At 37.5% G+C, this 17,730-nt stretch overlaps 1 protein-coding gene across 1 annotated transcript in view; it reads left to right on the plus strand.

Annotated features, from left to right (window-relative positions):
* The window catches only part of FGGY (FGGY carbohydrate kinase domain containing), a 308,149-nt gene that overhangs the window by 5,539 nt on the left and 284,880 nt on the right, over nucleotides 1-17,730 (plus strand). The gene's annotated exons all lie outside the window — the stretch shown is intronic.

Genomic DNA, 17,730 nt, shown 5'->3' on the forward strand with positions numbered 1-17,730 from the left:
GCATCCAATCTGGGAATACATATAGTCTTCAATATGGGTGTAGGACCTTTGAATCTAGCTGTAATTAATTTAACTTATTGGTGTTAAAATTCCTTATGGAGAGAAGGAAGTAAAATAATAATAATCTACACATTTTGAAATTGAGATCACAGAGTTCTGTAAGAGCTAGAAGTAAAATGAGCCGAAAAGCCAAAAGCTTGACCTTATTTAAGCAAATGGGAAATTTTGCCATCTGTTTCTTAGTTCAGTGCCTTTTCTGTTGAGTCCTGCTGCCTTTGTATGTGTTTTCTTTAATAGTATGTACAATGTCACTGATAAGATTTTTTTTTTCTGTTCACTTTAGTTTTATAAGTAAGATTGCAAAGCTTATTCTATAAGAAAGAAGATTCATTGAAGAAATAGCCAGGAAAGGCAAGACTTTTAATATATATTTTGAAAGCCAGCCAATTACAAAGTCAGCAAATTTGACAGCCAATTTAAGAGCCCAATAATTCCTCTGAAGTGCAAAGAAGGGTGCTACACCAAGAACAGCAAAACCTTTGTCATTTAGTTAATGATTGTTAACACATAACATGAAAAACTATGGTTTATTGTAGGGAGTCAGGAGGTCTGAATTGTGTTCCCAAATCTGCTAATGACTCAGCCTGTGATCTGCAAATTATTTAGTCTTCAGATTTGACTTAACAAAGTACTGAAGATCTGTCTGTGTCTTGAGTAAATTAATAGTTCTTTCTTAAAGTTTGGTGAATTATTATCGTTTGGTGAATAATCTCTGTTAAATAGAGATAGCGAAACTTGATTACCTTCACAGGAGAGTTTTGAGTTCCAGCAATGCAAAATGTCACGTGAGTGCTGAGCAGTATTGTTAGTATAGACAGCACAAGAATGTTTGGAACTCCTGAAAAATTTAAAGCCAGGAATTATTATATTCTTTAAGAGTCTGTTACCGTGGCAGTAATTTCCTAGTGTGCTGACTACAGAAATTTTACTAGTAAACAGTACAAATGAAAGGGTGCAGTACTCCTAACTGGCCTTAAGGAGGAACACTGGAACAATATATGCGGGCAGCATCTCTTTCAGAGCCACTGTGGGGCTTTATTTTGGGAAAATAACATGCAGCAAATTGCTTATTACTAGATGCAAATCACAGCCTTCAAAATGTAATTATGCATTCAAAAAATGTTCTTCATTATAAGTATGTGACTTATGAGGAAATTCTGTCTTAAGAATCACATTTCACAATCACAAATTTTGGAAGCTTGTATGGATTCATTTTTAGAAATTATGTCTTAGAAGCCTTTATTTTTTAATTAATATTTTAACTACTTTTAGAATTAAGCCTTTGTTCCAACAATGACTTCACAAAAAGATTAAAAACAGATAGTTGAAAAGAAAAGAGATTCAGAATTGGCTATTTGAAGCATGCTTTTTACCTATATCTTTTTAAATTAGTAACTCTATTTCACATATAAATGTTTTAGAGAAGGGAAAAATATTAAGGTTTCACACCTCTGCTTTAATTAAGTGCATGAGACCACAAACACATGGGATCACCAGGAAGCTCGTCATTAAAGATAAGAATGACAAAATTTAATATTAGTAAAGATCTAAGAAAATAAATAAGTTGGACAGAGTAAAAAGGTAAATCTTTGGCTTTATTTGTTATCTTTTACATTTATTTGTTGTCTGAGGGGCATAAGGTGAATATTTTTTTGTTTTTTTTTTTTGCTAAGTACCTCACAGGCCACTTTCATTTCTCCTGGCTTCTTTAGCTCCATGTATCCAAGGACTGTTCCTTATTAGATTATTTTGAAAAGAAAATGATGGGGTTTGCTTCTGTCTTCTTTGTCAGACTGCACTTAAGGATTTTGTGTTCAGCAGTATAGATATATAGCTGGGATATATAGCAGATCAGCTTGTATGCATTGAGGAAATTTTTCGTTTTACTCTATAAGAACTTAGTAAGAAATTCTGATTGATTCAGCTTCAATAGTGTCATTGGAGAAACTCTGTGCTGTAAGCGTGCTGATTGTATTTTAATTCAGTGTGTTGTCAAGAACCCTGTAGGGAGTAGATGATTGTGACATAGAAATACTGCAAATCCTCACACAGACCACTTAAGCTCTAATATAACTGTTAAATGCAGAAGTAAAAGTCTGTGTATATGTAAGATTACCTTAATTCAGATAGATCTATGTATACTTGGCATTGACTTTGTGGGCAGATATCAGCTGAAAACAACATGATGGAGTTTAGAGCAGACCTTAGAAAGGGCAGGTGATGCTATTGCCTGAAAAGATCTCTGATTTGGCCTCTGCTGAATATGTGTCCGTAAAGGGAGTGTCTGCTCACTGCTTTAACCCAGCTTTAGATGGTCTGAGAAAGGAGGATTGAGCCAGTTATTTCTGACATGCAGTCTCAGTTTTGCTACTAACTTGTGTCCTTGGGCAAATCACTTAATCTGTGTGCCCTGTTTACACAAGCATTAAAAAAGGAAATTTTTTCTACCTCACAGACATGTCCTAAGTGTTTATTAGTGTTGGTGCAGTGCTTTGAAGTTATAGAGTGCTTTGAACTTTTTGTTCTTTGAAGTATTGTTTTCTGACTTCTCAAAGATGAACATTTATTTCTTAAATTAAAACGTGCCCATGTTTTCTAGCTTATTTTGTGTTGCTATGTCATCATCAAATATACATTTAATTTTCTCTATTTTAATTTCTCAAAGATGAAAGCAACCCAAAGTACACCTTGCATATTGAGAAAAGAATTTGTGAGATGCTGTGGCCATGGAAGTGAGGAACCCATAGAGGTCCCCAGTTCTCCACCAAGGCTTTTCCACTTGGAACCTGGAGCCTGCAGCTGCGGTTAGTCTGCTGCTGGAACTGCATATAATGCAACTGAATGGCTTCCAGTAACTTCTTATGTTCTCCAGGGCATTTTCTTTATAAAATTGATGGAAAGTCAAACATTAATAACATGGTTTCACTCACCGTGATATTTTTATGTTTCCCAATGTGTACTTTAATTTCATTTAAGACAATTGCTTGCAGTAATGCCAACTGTTTATTGAGAACATATCTCACTGTAGGATAACTAGTCTGTGAGACATAATAAAGCCAACATCATTATCTAAACATCATGAGGGATGGAGAAGTATATCTGGGTAATCAAGGCATTTTCATTAATAAACATGGCCGAGGAATTAATTTTTGCTTTGGATAACCAGAAATCTAAGTGTGGCCTAGCTGGTTGAGGTTGAACTATATTTAGGTATAGCTAGATTGAGAAACTGCAGTGTTAGAAGTACTCATGACGATGATTAGAGTGTACTTGGCTTATCATAACGCTGGAAGAGAAGCTGACTAGTCAGAATGTCTGCAAGACAGACAAAATCTAGTGCTTAGTGTTGCTGAAAGATTAACTGCAGTAAATTAAGGAAGTCAAAAGGGGAGCTTTGGCACTGAGCGATCTTGTTTGTGTTAGTCATATTTCTGTGGAGAGCAGGCTTGGGGCCTTCCTGGTGCTGAGAAATCTCTGCCCTGGGTGGTATTTAAATATGAGATGTTCCTCTGAGCGGTACTGGCACACACAGAACATGCGTATCATGGAGGCCGGAGCGGGGGCCTGCGGGAAGGAGGGGAAAGCCGATCTGTCCAGTCTCACGTTCTGCATCTCAGACAAGCGCGCTGGGCTCCTGTCTTGTCCTCTCTGCAACTTCAGCCTTGGCAGGGCACAACCACCCCTGCAGAGTCCTGTGCCAGGCCCCAGACTTGAAAGAAGTGCCTCGCAGAAGGCACAGCTTCCCAGCTTTGTCCACTATTCATGGGTACTTTCAAAATACTAAGCTGATATAATAATTCAGGTATTTTATTGTATTTCCAATACAAGTCACAATGTTATCCCAACACTACAGTACTATTTCCTCAAGTATAAACAAATGAAGTATGTGTTAAGCGCTGCACCTCTATTATCCAAAATGTTCTTTTTTTCTGAAGATTAACGTCTATTTTTATGAGGTTCCCAACGTGTGGTAGCTCTAAGTGGATAATACACAGCTACGAAGTGCCACAGGTAGAATAGGCTGGTTGTCTGGATCAAACTGTAAGAACAAGGCTTAATGTACCTAACTCAGCCAAAGTGAGTATTAGGATTGGTTTTCAGTTTACCGTGTATATATTGGTAAAGTTTAAGAAGAATGACTTAGAAACCTCTTTTTGCCATTCAGATTTTTGAATAATTAGATTTAAGTATTTTTCCAAAGTTCTTCATGGAATTACTTGTCAGGTAGTTTTCTGAGAAGCTGCATAGTGGAGGTAGAGAGAAAAAAAACTTCCTTTTTTAGCTTCACAGGGCTAAGGAAAAGTAATGTTCTTGTTTCAGGACATAGTAAGTAAAGTAAAAGTTGGTTTGAAACAAACGGAAAAAATGTTAGTGATGATGTGATAAAATTTAGATTTAGTTACTGTAATTTTCTTAGTACAACATTAAAAAAATAAACATTTCTGTGTCTAAACGATGAGTATTACTAGTCCTTTATTTCTATACGTATTTATTCTGCAGAAGTCTTTATTATCATAAGCTTAATTTAAATTTAAGAACTAATATTCCCGTTAATCTATTGAATAAACTTGTGTAGACACTAATACTAATTTTGCTAATCAGGAGATACCGTTTTCCAATTCATTGGCTTAAAGTTGTATCAGTGTCACGATTTTTTACAATAATTATCATTGTAGAGGTCCTTTCAGACCAATGCTAATAGAAAGCAGTTATGGCAAAACACTAGCCCACATATCATTAGCATAAAATGTAAATGATGTAAAAGTATTAAGTTACTAAATGCTGAGGCAGCTTCAAGGCTCAGCAAAACCAAATGGAGAGAGGACTAGGGTTTTTCTCCAAAATGGGCAGATTTTTTTTCCATTTTAAACCAAATAAGCCCTTGTGGTTTTGAGTCAGGAACATACACTTTGTCAGTGAAATCTTACAGAAGGAAATACTTTGTAGAAGCTCTTTAACCGTTGAAGAGCAAGATCCTCGTGACATCCCCTGTAACCTTACTGGCACCAGTACTCCCAGAAGGTGGATATGGTGATGCCACTAGATCTCCCACAGGAGCCTTTTGGCCAGGTTTTCTCTGTAGATGTATTTTGTGAAAAACTATTCTGCATTTATACCAGTACACAAGCAGAATTTTGTTCTTACTGATTATAAAATACTGTAGATATGAATAGAGACTAATGTGACTTTGAAAGGAAATAATGTTTTGTCACATCATAAACCAGTTTTAATTGCTGTTATTTATTAAGTTATTACAGTTAGATGTCAAGCATCAGACATAGTACAGACATTTACCTAAACAATGTTTTGCTAATGAAGTCTCCACACACACACTTTGAAATTTTGCCCTCTCCGAGGAATCCATTTACAGTAAAATGTATATAAATTTTATTTACTATGTCAGAAGAATTTTCAAATACATTTATTTTAGTTCCACAGCTGGTTTTTTGGTGAACTTGAAGAAACAGAAAACTTATTTCAATTCCGTGTGGAAAACAATATAAGTGTTTTTAGTTCTGGTAATAAAATTATGTTATAATTACTCTGCAAAAAAATGCAGTATGTCTTTTGAGTTAATGATAATAAGATTTAGTTTCTAAAGCTTAGCACCATCTTTCTGCTTTCCACCAGCAGCAAAAAAGATACTGTAGTCTCTTGAGTGGGAAAGCAGATACTAGGGAATAGGGGCTCAGTTAATTCCCTCTTTAAATCTATTAGAGGGCAATTGAAATAGTTGGGCCTGACAGCTCCACAGCTCTCATTTCAGGCCTCTGTAAGCTTTTATTCTTTTTCCCTTTTTTCTTTTTCTTCTCCCTTCATCTTGCCCCTTGATATTCTAGCTTTGTTTCTTGTTTTTCTGTCTGTTTACCTTGAAAATGGTTCCTGTATTCCTTTCTCTCTGAGCTTGGGAAGGTGGCTATTGCATTGTGAGTCCTTTAGGTTTTTCTTTTTGCCATAGTTTTACAGAGGACCGATAATAATTTGCACCATTAAAACAAACAAACAAACAAAACAAATGACAAAAAAACCCCAAGCCAAACCTGTGCAAGCTTATTTGTGACCCTTGAGTGACTATAATTCTTACCTTACTTCTTTGCTTTTCAGTTTTTCAATAGCATTGCTCCCTGCAGTATGGAAGACAAAGCAAGTCAGGATTAAAAAAGATTGCCTGGCAGTTCTGTCTTAGCTTTTCACCATTACTTTTTCTTTGTCTAGAAGTCTATGCTTACAGAAGAAGTAAGTTGATTTGGGTTTTTTTTCAAATTAAATAGCCAAAAAATATTTTTATTTACATTCTACTTGTCTTAATATCGAGATATCCATCACCAGTACATCTTTACTATTCAAAATCTCCCTATGTATAGCACTTGCCTAGTCTTTAGACAGTTCAAATTACTCAAGAGGCTTGCTCGTAAACACTTTTTTTTCCCCTTTCTTCCTTCTTCTGAAAAAAGATATGGAGGCATTTCATTTTTTTTTCTGTTTACTTTTATTATCATTCAGTTGTACTCTATTATGATCAACAAGTTAAAATTGTGTTGGATTTTTAGTTGCATTCGGTTTATATTACACATCAAAATTAAGTTTAACTTTCCTGGTACAGCAATGCTAGAAAGTCACTGGCATGTAATTGTTTCTTTCTTATTAGTGTTTTGATCTGTTAACAATTCTGTAATTTGGTGATAGCTTTTGTTCAGTTTCACAGTATTTCTCAGTGCTAGAGGGTTTTCTTAAGCTTACAGAGTTTATTCTTTCACATGGTATCTTCTTCCAGTTCTGACAGCTTCCCCTGTCTTCTGTTGGAATCCTCTGGATTTGTCTGACTGTTTCGGTTCCTCCAGAATGTGTGTGTCTTCTTGTATGTCCAGATCTGGATTCCTGCACCTCACATTAGTTCCAGTTCAGCAAAGTAAGTAATTATACATCTGACTATAGAAGGGTGCCTCAGTGAAGTGTAAGTTTGCCTCCCAGAAACTTTAGTAAGATATTAGCACCTCCTGTCTTTTCCTGAATTGTGAATTATGTTTTAGCATTAAGGAACTAAGTGGGGCACTGAATCAGGACCTCAGCTATTCTCCTGTCAGTTTGACTCCGTGACAAATACCCTTGTTGATTTGGATAGCTCCCTAAATCACAAAATCCTGACAACTCCTCCAGATTCATGGTGTTTGCTTTCCTTGGCATATCTCAAAACATCCTTCTCTGTTCAGCTGCACCTGTGATATTCCAGCAGCTCTCTTTGTTCCCAAGCCATTATGTCTTCCTACTCAAATTTCCATTCAAAGAGTGATTCATACAGCAGGGGAAAGGCATGACCTAGCTGCCCCCTCAGTTTCCATCGCTTTGCAAATCACGTGCAGTCTCATTTGAACTGGAGCTTTCATTTCAGACTTCTCTTTTCCTGTTCCTGGAATTAATTATTTTATTCCTTACTCCTGTTGTCTGCACTGTGAGCAGGGAAATATTCACTGCATAAAGAGGCATTTGGTTTTTTTTTTTTAAAAAAAACCAACCACAAACAAACCAACCATCCAACTAGTTTTGCTCACCAGAGCAATGAAAACACATCAGCATGGATTATCTTTCCCCTAGAAATGCCTTTTCTCACATCAGATGAATACCTGTAGTTGTTACCTGTGCCATAGCTACTCTGTGGAAAAAGCACAAGCTTGACTCATTGAACCAGCATCCTTTTAGTTTAATAATAGCTTTCACACTCTGAATGTCTGGTTCTGATGTCCAGCTGGGGAGAATTGCACACCTCCATCAGCAGTCTTTACAATAGCTGTGTGCTCTTTAGTCATTCTTTCCAGTGCTTTTGATGTCTTCTGTTGTCCCTTGTCTTACTCTCCTCTTCATCCTTTGAATGTTACTGCCTTATGCCTTTTTGAGTCTCCTCTTCCACCATTACTACTGTATGATCAGACCCACTCACAACTTCTATCTCCTTTACTGTGCAGTAGAAGCATTCCCTATTTGAGAAAGTTTTTAAGGTGGTTGTTGTTTTTCCCCTTGCCTGAACAGCAATTCTGGATTTACAAGGCTCTCAGGATTAAATTGTGTTCTGTGAGACTTTAGGGACTCCTGCCAGGTGATGTGGTAGATGCTGAAGAGGCATCTACACCCATTGTAGTCTGCCTCTAGGTATATTTTCTGCTGCTGTGGTTCCCCAAATTCTTTGGTTCGATATGTATAGCATAACAGTACACAGAATGGTAATATGCCCACTAGGGATGTTAGAAGACCCACCTTAAGGAAAGGATAGTGATTTTTAACAAGTACTTGTGCAGTTAATTAGCTATAGTAAGTAAAGACATAAGCTAGAGAACGAACCTTCTTTTTCCCTCGGGTCACAAGACATAGAGAAAGCTTAATTTCAGCTAAAAGTTAATATAGCATCATGAAAATGGGATCGACATGACATTAAGAAGTGAAATAAGGGATACTGTAGTGACAGCTCAAGCTATATTAGTAACTTCATGTTTAATTCAATAAAATATCAATATTTAAAATTTATCTGAAACAGACGGAGCTTGCAATAGAATTCAGAGCAAACCTATTACAGAGCATACATGGCCATGGCAAGCTTGCTAGAAATACTGGCAAATTTAACTTAATTATAGCAGATTACATCTCAAGATTTGCACTTCCCATGCTGTTTTGGTTTGGTACCTGTATTACTTTATTTTTGAATCTTTTAAATCAAAAACGATTAAACATCTTTTGCGCTCTGTAGGCTTGTTTTTTGTTAGTTTATTTTACAACAGGTTGCATTAATGTTATCTAGATGTGACTTTCAGTTTTGCATGGATTGGCACCAAAACCACCAGGATGGCAGTTTGTTCCCCCTTCCCCTCTTTGACTCACTGGCATAATTTCCATCCAACAAAGCTTTTCAAAAATAAGGAAGGAAAAGGCCTTCCTATACAAGCTTCCTGTGAATCCTATCCAGATATAAAGGCCTTGTGTAAGAGCTTGGCAGGCAATCCCAGCATATGCCACTTAGTGACTTCCTTATTTTATACTATCATTCCATGCACAGAAAATGAATCTGAAAATCAGAGTAATTTCCATTCATTTTCGAATACGAAATTTTAAATGGTAGATTTCCTATCTGTGCAGAACACCCACATTTTAAATTAAAAGTTTTGAATGCTGACAGCATTAGTCATAGGAAATCCTGTATGAACATCCAGCACTTAAGTTGGACCTTCCCCTAGATCACACCATAGAAGGAGTTTATAGGAAAACATTCTGTTACTCTTAAATACTGTGTTGATTTTTAACCCTTTACATGCCATTGCATCTGATATGACAGTGCTTTTTTTTTTTCTAGAGCTCATTTCCCAATTTCTTGTGATCAGAATGATATTGAAAAACTATATTTCACTGCAAAGGTTTTCTGTATTTTAATAATACACTGGTAGCATTCTATAGATGCATACGTGTATATATATACACCAGCAGGTTACTACAGAGAGCAATTTGCTGTGGTGGTAGTTTGTGAATGGCAGTGGCACTACCATGGTGCTCAGAGGAGGATTTATAGGACGTGAACTTCAGTGCCAGCAGTGTGTTACTGCCTTAAAGAATGACTCAGACCATGAAGCTGAAAGGGCAAATATGTTAATATTCACGTGTTAATCATCAGCATCAAACTGTGTAGCTCAGTAAAAATGGAAAGCTAAAAAAGCAACATAACTTTGTAAACTAAACCATAACATGGTCAAGGCATGAAAGTAAGAACTACAGCTGTGTTGCACAGGATCATTTTCATATTATGTGGGTGAACCAACTTTGATACTTTCTTTGTCTTTATTTAAAAGGAGCCATCCCATAAAAGATATTGTATCTCTTTAAAAAAAAAAATTCCTTGTTATAATTTTCATTTAGTGGGAAAATCCCACACATGTTGAGTTATTGTGGAACAGCTGGCTTAAATTAAGTTTTCAGACTTAAGAAAGGAATCCCAGAGCACAAAGTATCAAATAATGGCTAAATTCAAGATTAGGATGAGGCTTGTGATGTTAGGCATGGCAAATGAACTTAAAGAATCATAGGGGGTTTTTGTAATGCTGTGAGTCATAGTACTCCAGGTTTAGATCAAAATACAGCAATGTTTAAATATAGTTTAATGTGGTTTAATACATTAATCAGAATACATTTTATGTAATTAGTCATATGTGAGAAGCTTTAGATTATGCAAATACTGATGGATGACAATAAAAGAAATGGGAAGCCATTAAAAATTCTCAGTATTCGAGAGTTCTACTTTTATTCTGAGTCTTCTTAGGAATTTCGAGAGCCCTTCATTTGTTTTTTGGAGCCTCATCATTACAAATAAACGTTTTTGGTTGTATAGGCAAAAATTATATTTTTCACTGGCTACATGGAGAGTTTCTGTTTGTTTTCAACCTATGCTTATAAAACTTCACTTTTTCAACTCATGGACTGTTAGGGAAAAGACCGCCTTAGCTTACTGAATTATTGGGTAGACTCATGGAGTCATGCAGTGATTTAAGTCAGAGTGTAGATCTCTATTATGTCAGTATTATTCTGAAGATCCAAACCAGAGAGAGGATTAAAGCCAAGACATACTTCTTTGATTTGGAGCTTTTTGGTTTTGTTTTTTAAGCCAAGACCTGGACTGCCTGGAAATAGGGAGAATTAAGTTCGGTACTTCTCTTCTGCACTGTAGGTCTCACTTGTACTTCACATGATCAGCAGTTACGGAAAATCATGTGTGGGATTGTGAGGAGAGAATACCATTAGAAAGGCTTTGGAAAATCAGCAGGCACTATTCTTCATCTGAGATGCTGGTGTTCCTAATTTGTGACAGATTTGGGGAATGAGCTGTTTAACAGGAAAAGAATAACTTTGTAAGATTTTGCTTTCCTGAGCTTATTACTTTGTTGCTTTTGTCATCATACTTTGTCATTGTTACCTTTAGAGATGGATTGGAAATGTAAGTGGCTTTGCTATAATAGAGGCAAATAGATTTTACAGATATCAACTGTGAGAGCATTTTGTTAACCAAGTTGCCACATTCAACACAGGGGCACATAATCATGGAAGAAACAACAGTTAAGTTAAAACCCAAGCCTTTATCTTACTGCCAATCTGGCATGTCCCGTCCAGTGAGAAACACAGAAGCAATTTCTGCACAGAAGAATGATAACACAGTAAACAAAGGAGGGCAAGGAAATAGCTTGAAACTGATTCGAGGTGTGCTGGTGTATTTTGTGAGTAAATTCAAAACAGACATGGAAGCCAATATCAGGAACATGTGCAAGATATTCCATTTATAAGACTTTGAATAATAACCTCGCTGCCCTCTTAAATAATTTTAAATATATATGCATAAAGTTAGTCATCTAACATAAACAGTTTTATAAGCAGGTATATTAAGGACTCACAGTTCTCGTTCAAGTTAATGGGTGCATGAAAAAATGTTCACTGTGAAACTCAAACCACGTTTTATAGGTTTGTCCATATGGGAAGTTGAGCTTGTTTAACCAAAAGTGTGAATTCAAATTAAGTTATTGAAACTGATGTAAAATCTGCCCGGGCATTTTAGTAGTGTAGTTTAAATTGGGAAGAATTAATTTAAGAGTTCTGACTCAATCTCTGGTAATTTGAAGATTGCTGGTGAGCATTTCTGTCAGAAGATGCCACATCCCTACTGCTCATACCTGCATTTATGTTCCACCTCCCCTATTGCTCCCCATCATTTCAGGTGTTTGGAGACCTGCGGAGTTAACCAAATAAGGGAAGCAATGCAGATTAAAAGAAGTATTCTGCAATATTCCAAAAAGCGCTACCAGCAGAAATGAGGGGGTGGAAAAGAAGAGACAAAGGAGGAGGGGAAAGGTGACTGCCTGGGCTGGCACCGGTGTGAAAAAAATGCTTACACACATCAAAGCTGAGCTCGCCAAGGCTGGGAGGCAGATCTGTCAGTGCTCGCCTGGCAGCAGAGCCCTTGGAGCTGCACTGGCCAACTGTTCAGCTGCTGCCGTCCACAAATGGGCATATAAACCTAGACTGCTTTATTAGTAGCTTCTCAAAACACCACAGCTAAAGCTACTCAAGGTCATGCACCAAGGCCCTAAGATATATCAAAATCAGTAAAGTAAGACTGTGCATGCTTGTGTACCAGTTTGAAACAATCAGTTTTAAAGAGCTAGAGCCATGTAACTTTCTTATGCAAATAAAACTTTGGTCTGAGCCTAAGTAAATTCCTGATAAGAAAAAAAGTCTCTTGGGACAAAATGTTTTGCCCTTGCTCATTTTCTTTCTTTCTGCTCTGGAAATTCTGACATCCCTGTTTCCCAACATGAGGAGATACTGTGATTGTTAAACATGTTTTCTTTCCAATATTTATCAGTGGCCTGGTTTCCAAAACTGGTATATCCAACATCCTTTGGACTTGTACTACTTTTTTGTAACTGTCAATCAGTATTTTGAGAAAGAATCAAATCAGTCAACTTTATTGTTACTTTTGCAAAATTACACAGAAGCAAAAGCTGTCAGTAGTTGTGAAGCTTAGTTGGGGCACTTCCCTAAATATTCTTAGGTGGTTTGGAGAAAGAAGAAATGGGAAATAAAATTCAGAAGTCTCTAACCAAGCTAATGTATTGAAAGCACAGATAAATCTGCCTAGAGAAAAGCAGCCTGCTTTTTCACAGGTCACAGTCTTGAAAATTAATCTAGTGGGAAATTAGAGAAAGATGTGCTGCTACCTGCAGTACTGCACTGGAAAGATACTGGTTAGAAATCTCTGCTTCAAGGTGAAGGAACCTGACCAAAGACCACTAAATTCTGCTCACATTCCATCATTTAAAGAAGGAAACTTTGCTGTTAACTTTTTCCAGGGCTAGCTTTGGTCAGAACCCTCTTGCAGACTAACTGTATACTCTTGTACTATCAATACTGAAGTCAGCTATACTTAGTGCATAGTTTTATATTGTGGGGGGTTTTTTTGTAATTTTGCATATAAAAGCACTATGTTAACTAGTTAGAATATATTTAGAAATACTTTGTCTGGTTCAGTCAGGAAGCAGAGAGGACAGGCAATCTGTATGACAGCAAAGCCAAACAAAACTTAGAGATGGATTTTGCCTTGAGAATTTGGGTTCTTTTTTTCCCCTTTGGGTATTTGGGTCAGACACTTGGTGATTATTTAGCATGATAAAGATCATATCTTGACTGGGGCCCTGGTGCACCACTGGAGGGTTCATAGTAAGTCTTGTTTTTAATTACTTCTTGTGAGGAGTTTTGAACAGTTAATGTTTGAGGTACCTTAGTGTTTGTATAGGGAAAAAAGAGCATACATTATGTATATGATGCAGTAGAGTCAAACTTTGCATACGGAAATTTGTTCGGCACTAACGTGGTGGATATTTGCAGAACTTTTCTGTTTAGTAGAAGGAGGTGTCTCCTGATTCTAATGAGGTCATCATTACACTCTGTTTTCTTCCTATCTGACTAGAGGCTCCTAAGTTAAAAGAAGTAGACTGCTGAGGCATAGGCATTTCCAATTAGCAATTTAGTTTACCCAAGTCACTCTCTGAAGAGGCCTGCGCTTTTCTGTTAACCATAAGGAGAACCTGTGGTGCCTCCTAACCTAGCTACATAACTTAGGTGTCAGGAGTTAAAACTGAAGAAAACCCGAGCTGTATCATTAACGTGTTATGGCTTCATTTAAAAAGGAACTTTATGTGTTTGCCTTCTCAAAATGAAAATAAAGCAACAACCAGAGCTTGTGAGGTAGATACCATAGCTCACAATTTTTAATACCGTTAAAAGTTATAGAACTACTTTTGGACACAAATGAAAATGAAATTTTTATAGTTGCCAAGGTGCTTTGATTTGTAGTGATACAGAGGCTGAGCAACTTTGAGAATCACATCACTCAAAATAGGTAGGCTCCAATTTTGGTGGTCCTAAGCCATGCTTTTTTAACCCTACCGGTAACCCATTCAGTGGCAATTGAAAACTTCTTATCTGCATGACAACAGCAGATATCTAAAAGTCATGCCCACTAATGAATCGTCATGGATGAGAATTCAGGAAAATAGCCGTGGGCACTGGTTTTTGAATCCTTAGTGTCCTCTGAAATAACTAATTATTCCATGATTAAAAGGATGAAGGATTGGGGAACAGGGAAGCTGTTAAACTTAGTCTTTTTTAGTACATTTGCCTGATAGCGACTTTCATCTGAAGACTTTTCTGGCTACTACACCATCTGAGCAAAAGCTCCTGTTGCAGGCATCTCTGCAGCTTGTGCCAGGACTGTTTGCTTTTGAGCTCCACCTGCTGGAATTGTGTCGTGTTTCCCACATCTTCGGTGTTACCCTGCCAGGTTTCACAGGAATTGGTTTTAATTTAAAAGAGAATAAGGAAGAAAGCTCACAGTTCAGAGGAATTTCTAGCAAGTCATTGGTGCCTTTGTTTAAGGAATCAGCCTAAAGATTCCTTGGAGAATACAAGGCTCAAAACACAAAATAATTGTGAGACTGAGGAAAAGAAGTTTTAGTTCTTCCTCCACTTTTGTTTAGAGTTAGTTTCTAGGTATTTTGTAGAGATTTGGATTGATCAGGTCCGTTATAACCTATCAAGTTCTGTATTGGATTTCAGAAATAGGTTACTCACTTTATTAATTTTTGTGACTTAGGTTTTTATTTTGTTTTCTCCTAATGTCTGTTGTTACTCGATAACTAAGAAAATTAGCAGTGCTTTCAATATTTAATCAACTTTTTAAAAAGGCATTCTTCCCCATTGTAACTGTGTTTCTAGTATTTCAGAATATTTAAGGACAGAAGGGACTATGATGAACAGCTTATTTGATTTTTGTAGCTCCATTGTTCCTTAACAAAAATGTACTGCCAAGAATAATGTGCAAAATTGGAAAAGAGGGCCCTGCTGTGCAAAACCACTCTAAAACTGTTTAAGTAGTCAGAGGCTTTCACGGTAAATTATATGATGACTTTCTACAAGTTCCCTTTGTAAGAAGCACCATTCTCTGTTCAGAGGAGATATTAGAATGTCATGTCAACAATAACGTATATGTGTAGAATTAGGATTGCCACCAGTCCTTGGGTGCAGACACTGGTGTTGGCAGTGCACGTAATTCTAAAGAACAAGTGCTTTCCTGGAAGAATTACTGTCTCAAAAAGCAAACCACCTTCATTTTGAATTTTCCTTTGCTTTGGTTGGAAGGCTAATACTACCTTGTTTCTGTCCCTAAGCTAATGCTAGATGTTACTAAGGTATATTCTGTTTCATAATGGGTTTGTGTATGTGATAATTTCAAATATTATTTCCTTGCTGTCCATCTGCCTGTCAGCAATGTTTTGTGTTTGCTTACGATGTTTGCAACCTTTTTTTTTCTACACAGCAAACTTCGCCTGAACTGGTTTTAGTTTCTTAATGTGGGTAACTCTACACTGTTACACCTAAGTTTTAGGAGCAGGGCTAGAGAGGAAGAGATGGAGAACAGAGAAAGCGCTAGGCTTGATATTAAAGATAAGTGTTATTTTTTTTTTTTTCAGTTCTGCCTTGTACTTCTCATGGACATGGTACACCGCACTCTGTGGTGCACTCCACCGATGCCCAAGCTTGTTCCAGCCTGAGCTGGTCCATCTACCTCCGCAGTCCATCCAGTGACGCTGCCTGGGCTGATAACCCCAGAGCGTTGGTCAGGGTTGTGCGCTCAGGCAGAGCACTGTGTGGATCCAGCTCTATAACTTCCGATTTTGACACTGGTCCAGGCTCCACACTCCACCGTGCAAGTTCCATACATGCTGTGTGATACTAGATAAATGATGTAAGCCTGCTGTATAGTAACCTGCGTGTCTGTAAGTTGGATTCTTTGCTTCCTGCAGAGTTGTGGGGTATGATCATTGATGCGTATGCAGCAATGTACTTCATTGAAAGGCCTATATACTTTTTTCAGAAAGTAATTATTAGAATGGATCTCTTAGGCTTCTGCATGGGAAAAAAACTGTCAGTTCTTTTTCCAATAGGTTTGGAGGGATATTATCTATCTGTATTTCTTGACAGCTTCCTATAAAATTGAAAGATAGCTAAGGCATCTCTTGGTTCTCCAGACTTCATTGTTAAATGGGTACATGCTGCCTTAGGCTGATATGTAAAGTGCTGTGTTTTGAGGTCAGGAAACGTAGGCAATTCAAGGATGGGGACTCTGTTAGTAACTGCTACTGTGTTCTGAGATTGAAACTGCCTGGTATGTAACTCTTTCCCACTGCAGAATAAGTTAGATTGTTACTGTTATTTCTGTAATGACAAGTACTTTGGATTTAAAATTATTCAGTGAGACATCATGGCCAAACTCCTCTTGTAGCCCACTTCTGTTGATGGAATAGAAGTGTGAGGATTTTGTTTGGTTTAGTACAGACCCAAATTCTAATTAATACTTCTGTGTCCCAAACATATTGTTCTGATTAGAGGCTCTTTGCCTAGGCAGTTCTGTGTAGCCTGCCCTGTTTGAAACCCTGCCTTTTCTGACTTCACTTCCTGAATCCGTTGACAACACTCACAGCCAAACAAAATACATGTTCACAATGCTGTTATTTGCAAAATATTCCCTTGTGAGTACAGCTGGGGCAACAAAAAGAGAGTTTCTCTCTGAATCTCAAAGAGACCTGACCATTCCTTATAGTAGTAAGGCACATAATGCATTAAGCAATTTTAATCTCAGCAGTTAAGTGAGCATTAAAACTTTGCATTTCACCACATACAAATGCATGCACGTCTTTAATTACAGTTGTGCATATTGATCACTGAGTGATCTAGTAATATACTAAGAGTGCTGAATTGTAATCCGTGCTAAAGTGAACCAGATAGCAACAGGCTCGTAGCCCACCACACTGTTTACAAAACAGATGAAGGTGGAGGGAACATAAACTTACTTTGCCCTGTCTTAGGCCTGATCCTCAAACGAGCTGTGGGACCAAAGAAAGTGTTCAGCTTAGTCGCCTCTTCTCCTTGTGAAACTGCAGCGCTGGCACTAAAAACCGCCTTGTTTAACGGTAGATTCCGTGACGGGACACCAGTACCTCCTGAGCTGGATCAAGTCAAGGAACTCATGCCACAGAAACCAACCTGTCAGAGGATGCCCACTTAACGAGCTGCGCTATTACGCAGTAACTTTTTTGCCTGTGCTACAGAATGTCGTCCTTGAGAGAGAAAACACGTAACTGCAACGCTAAATGTCTCTATGTGCGTATTAGGATAGGGTGGAGCAGACTGTCACTCAGCTGCATTTAATTAACATAGTATTTTATATAATGTATTTATTTTTTACGTAATTAGGTCATTAAGCAAAATGCTTGCTAATAACATCAGTTCCATAACCCAGCACTGTTGGGAGTTAAACATGCACCTTTGCATGTAATTAATCTCCTTGCCCTGCTTATTTTGCTAGTTGGCACTTGCTAAATCCCTGTAAAACCACACCCAGCAATGCTGTGTATTATCCCTCTGCTGTCTATTCCTACATATGGTCAAAATCAACTTACCTTCCGGGTTGCTGACATCAGCAGAATGTACTCTTGGCAAACTACAGTATCCTCCTAGTAACCCTTTGTTTGGTTGGTGTTATTACAGTTGTATTCCTCTGACAGCAGCAAACACCACCTAAACAGTGCC

The sequence above is a fragment of the Caloenas nicobarica genome, chromosome Z (genome assembly GCF_036013445.1).
Source record: "Caloenas nicobarica isolate bCalNic1 chromosome Z, bCalNic1.hap1, whole genome shotgun sequence".
NCBI classification, from domain to species: Eukaryota; Metazoa; Chordata; class Aves; order Columbiformes; family Columbidae; genus Caloenas; species Caloenas nicobarica.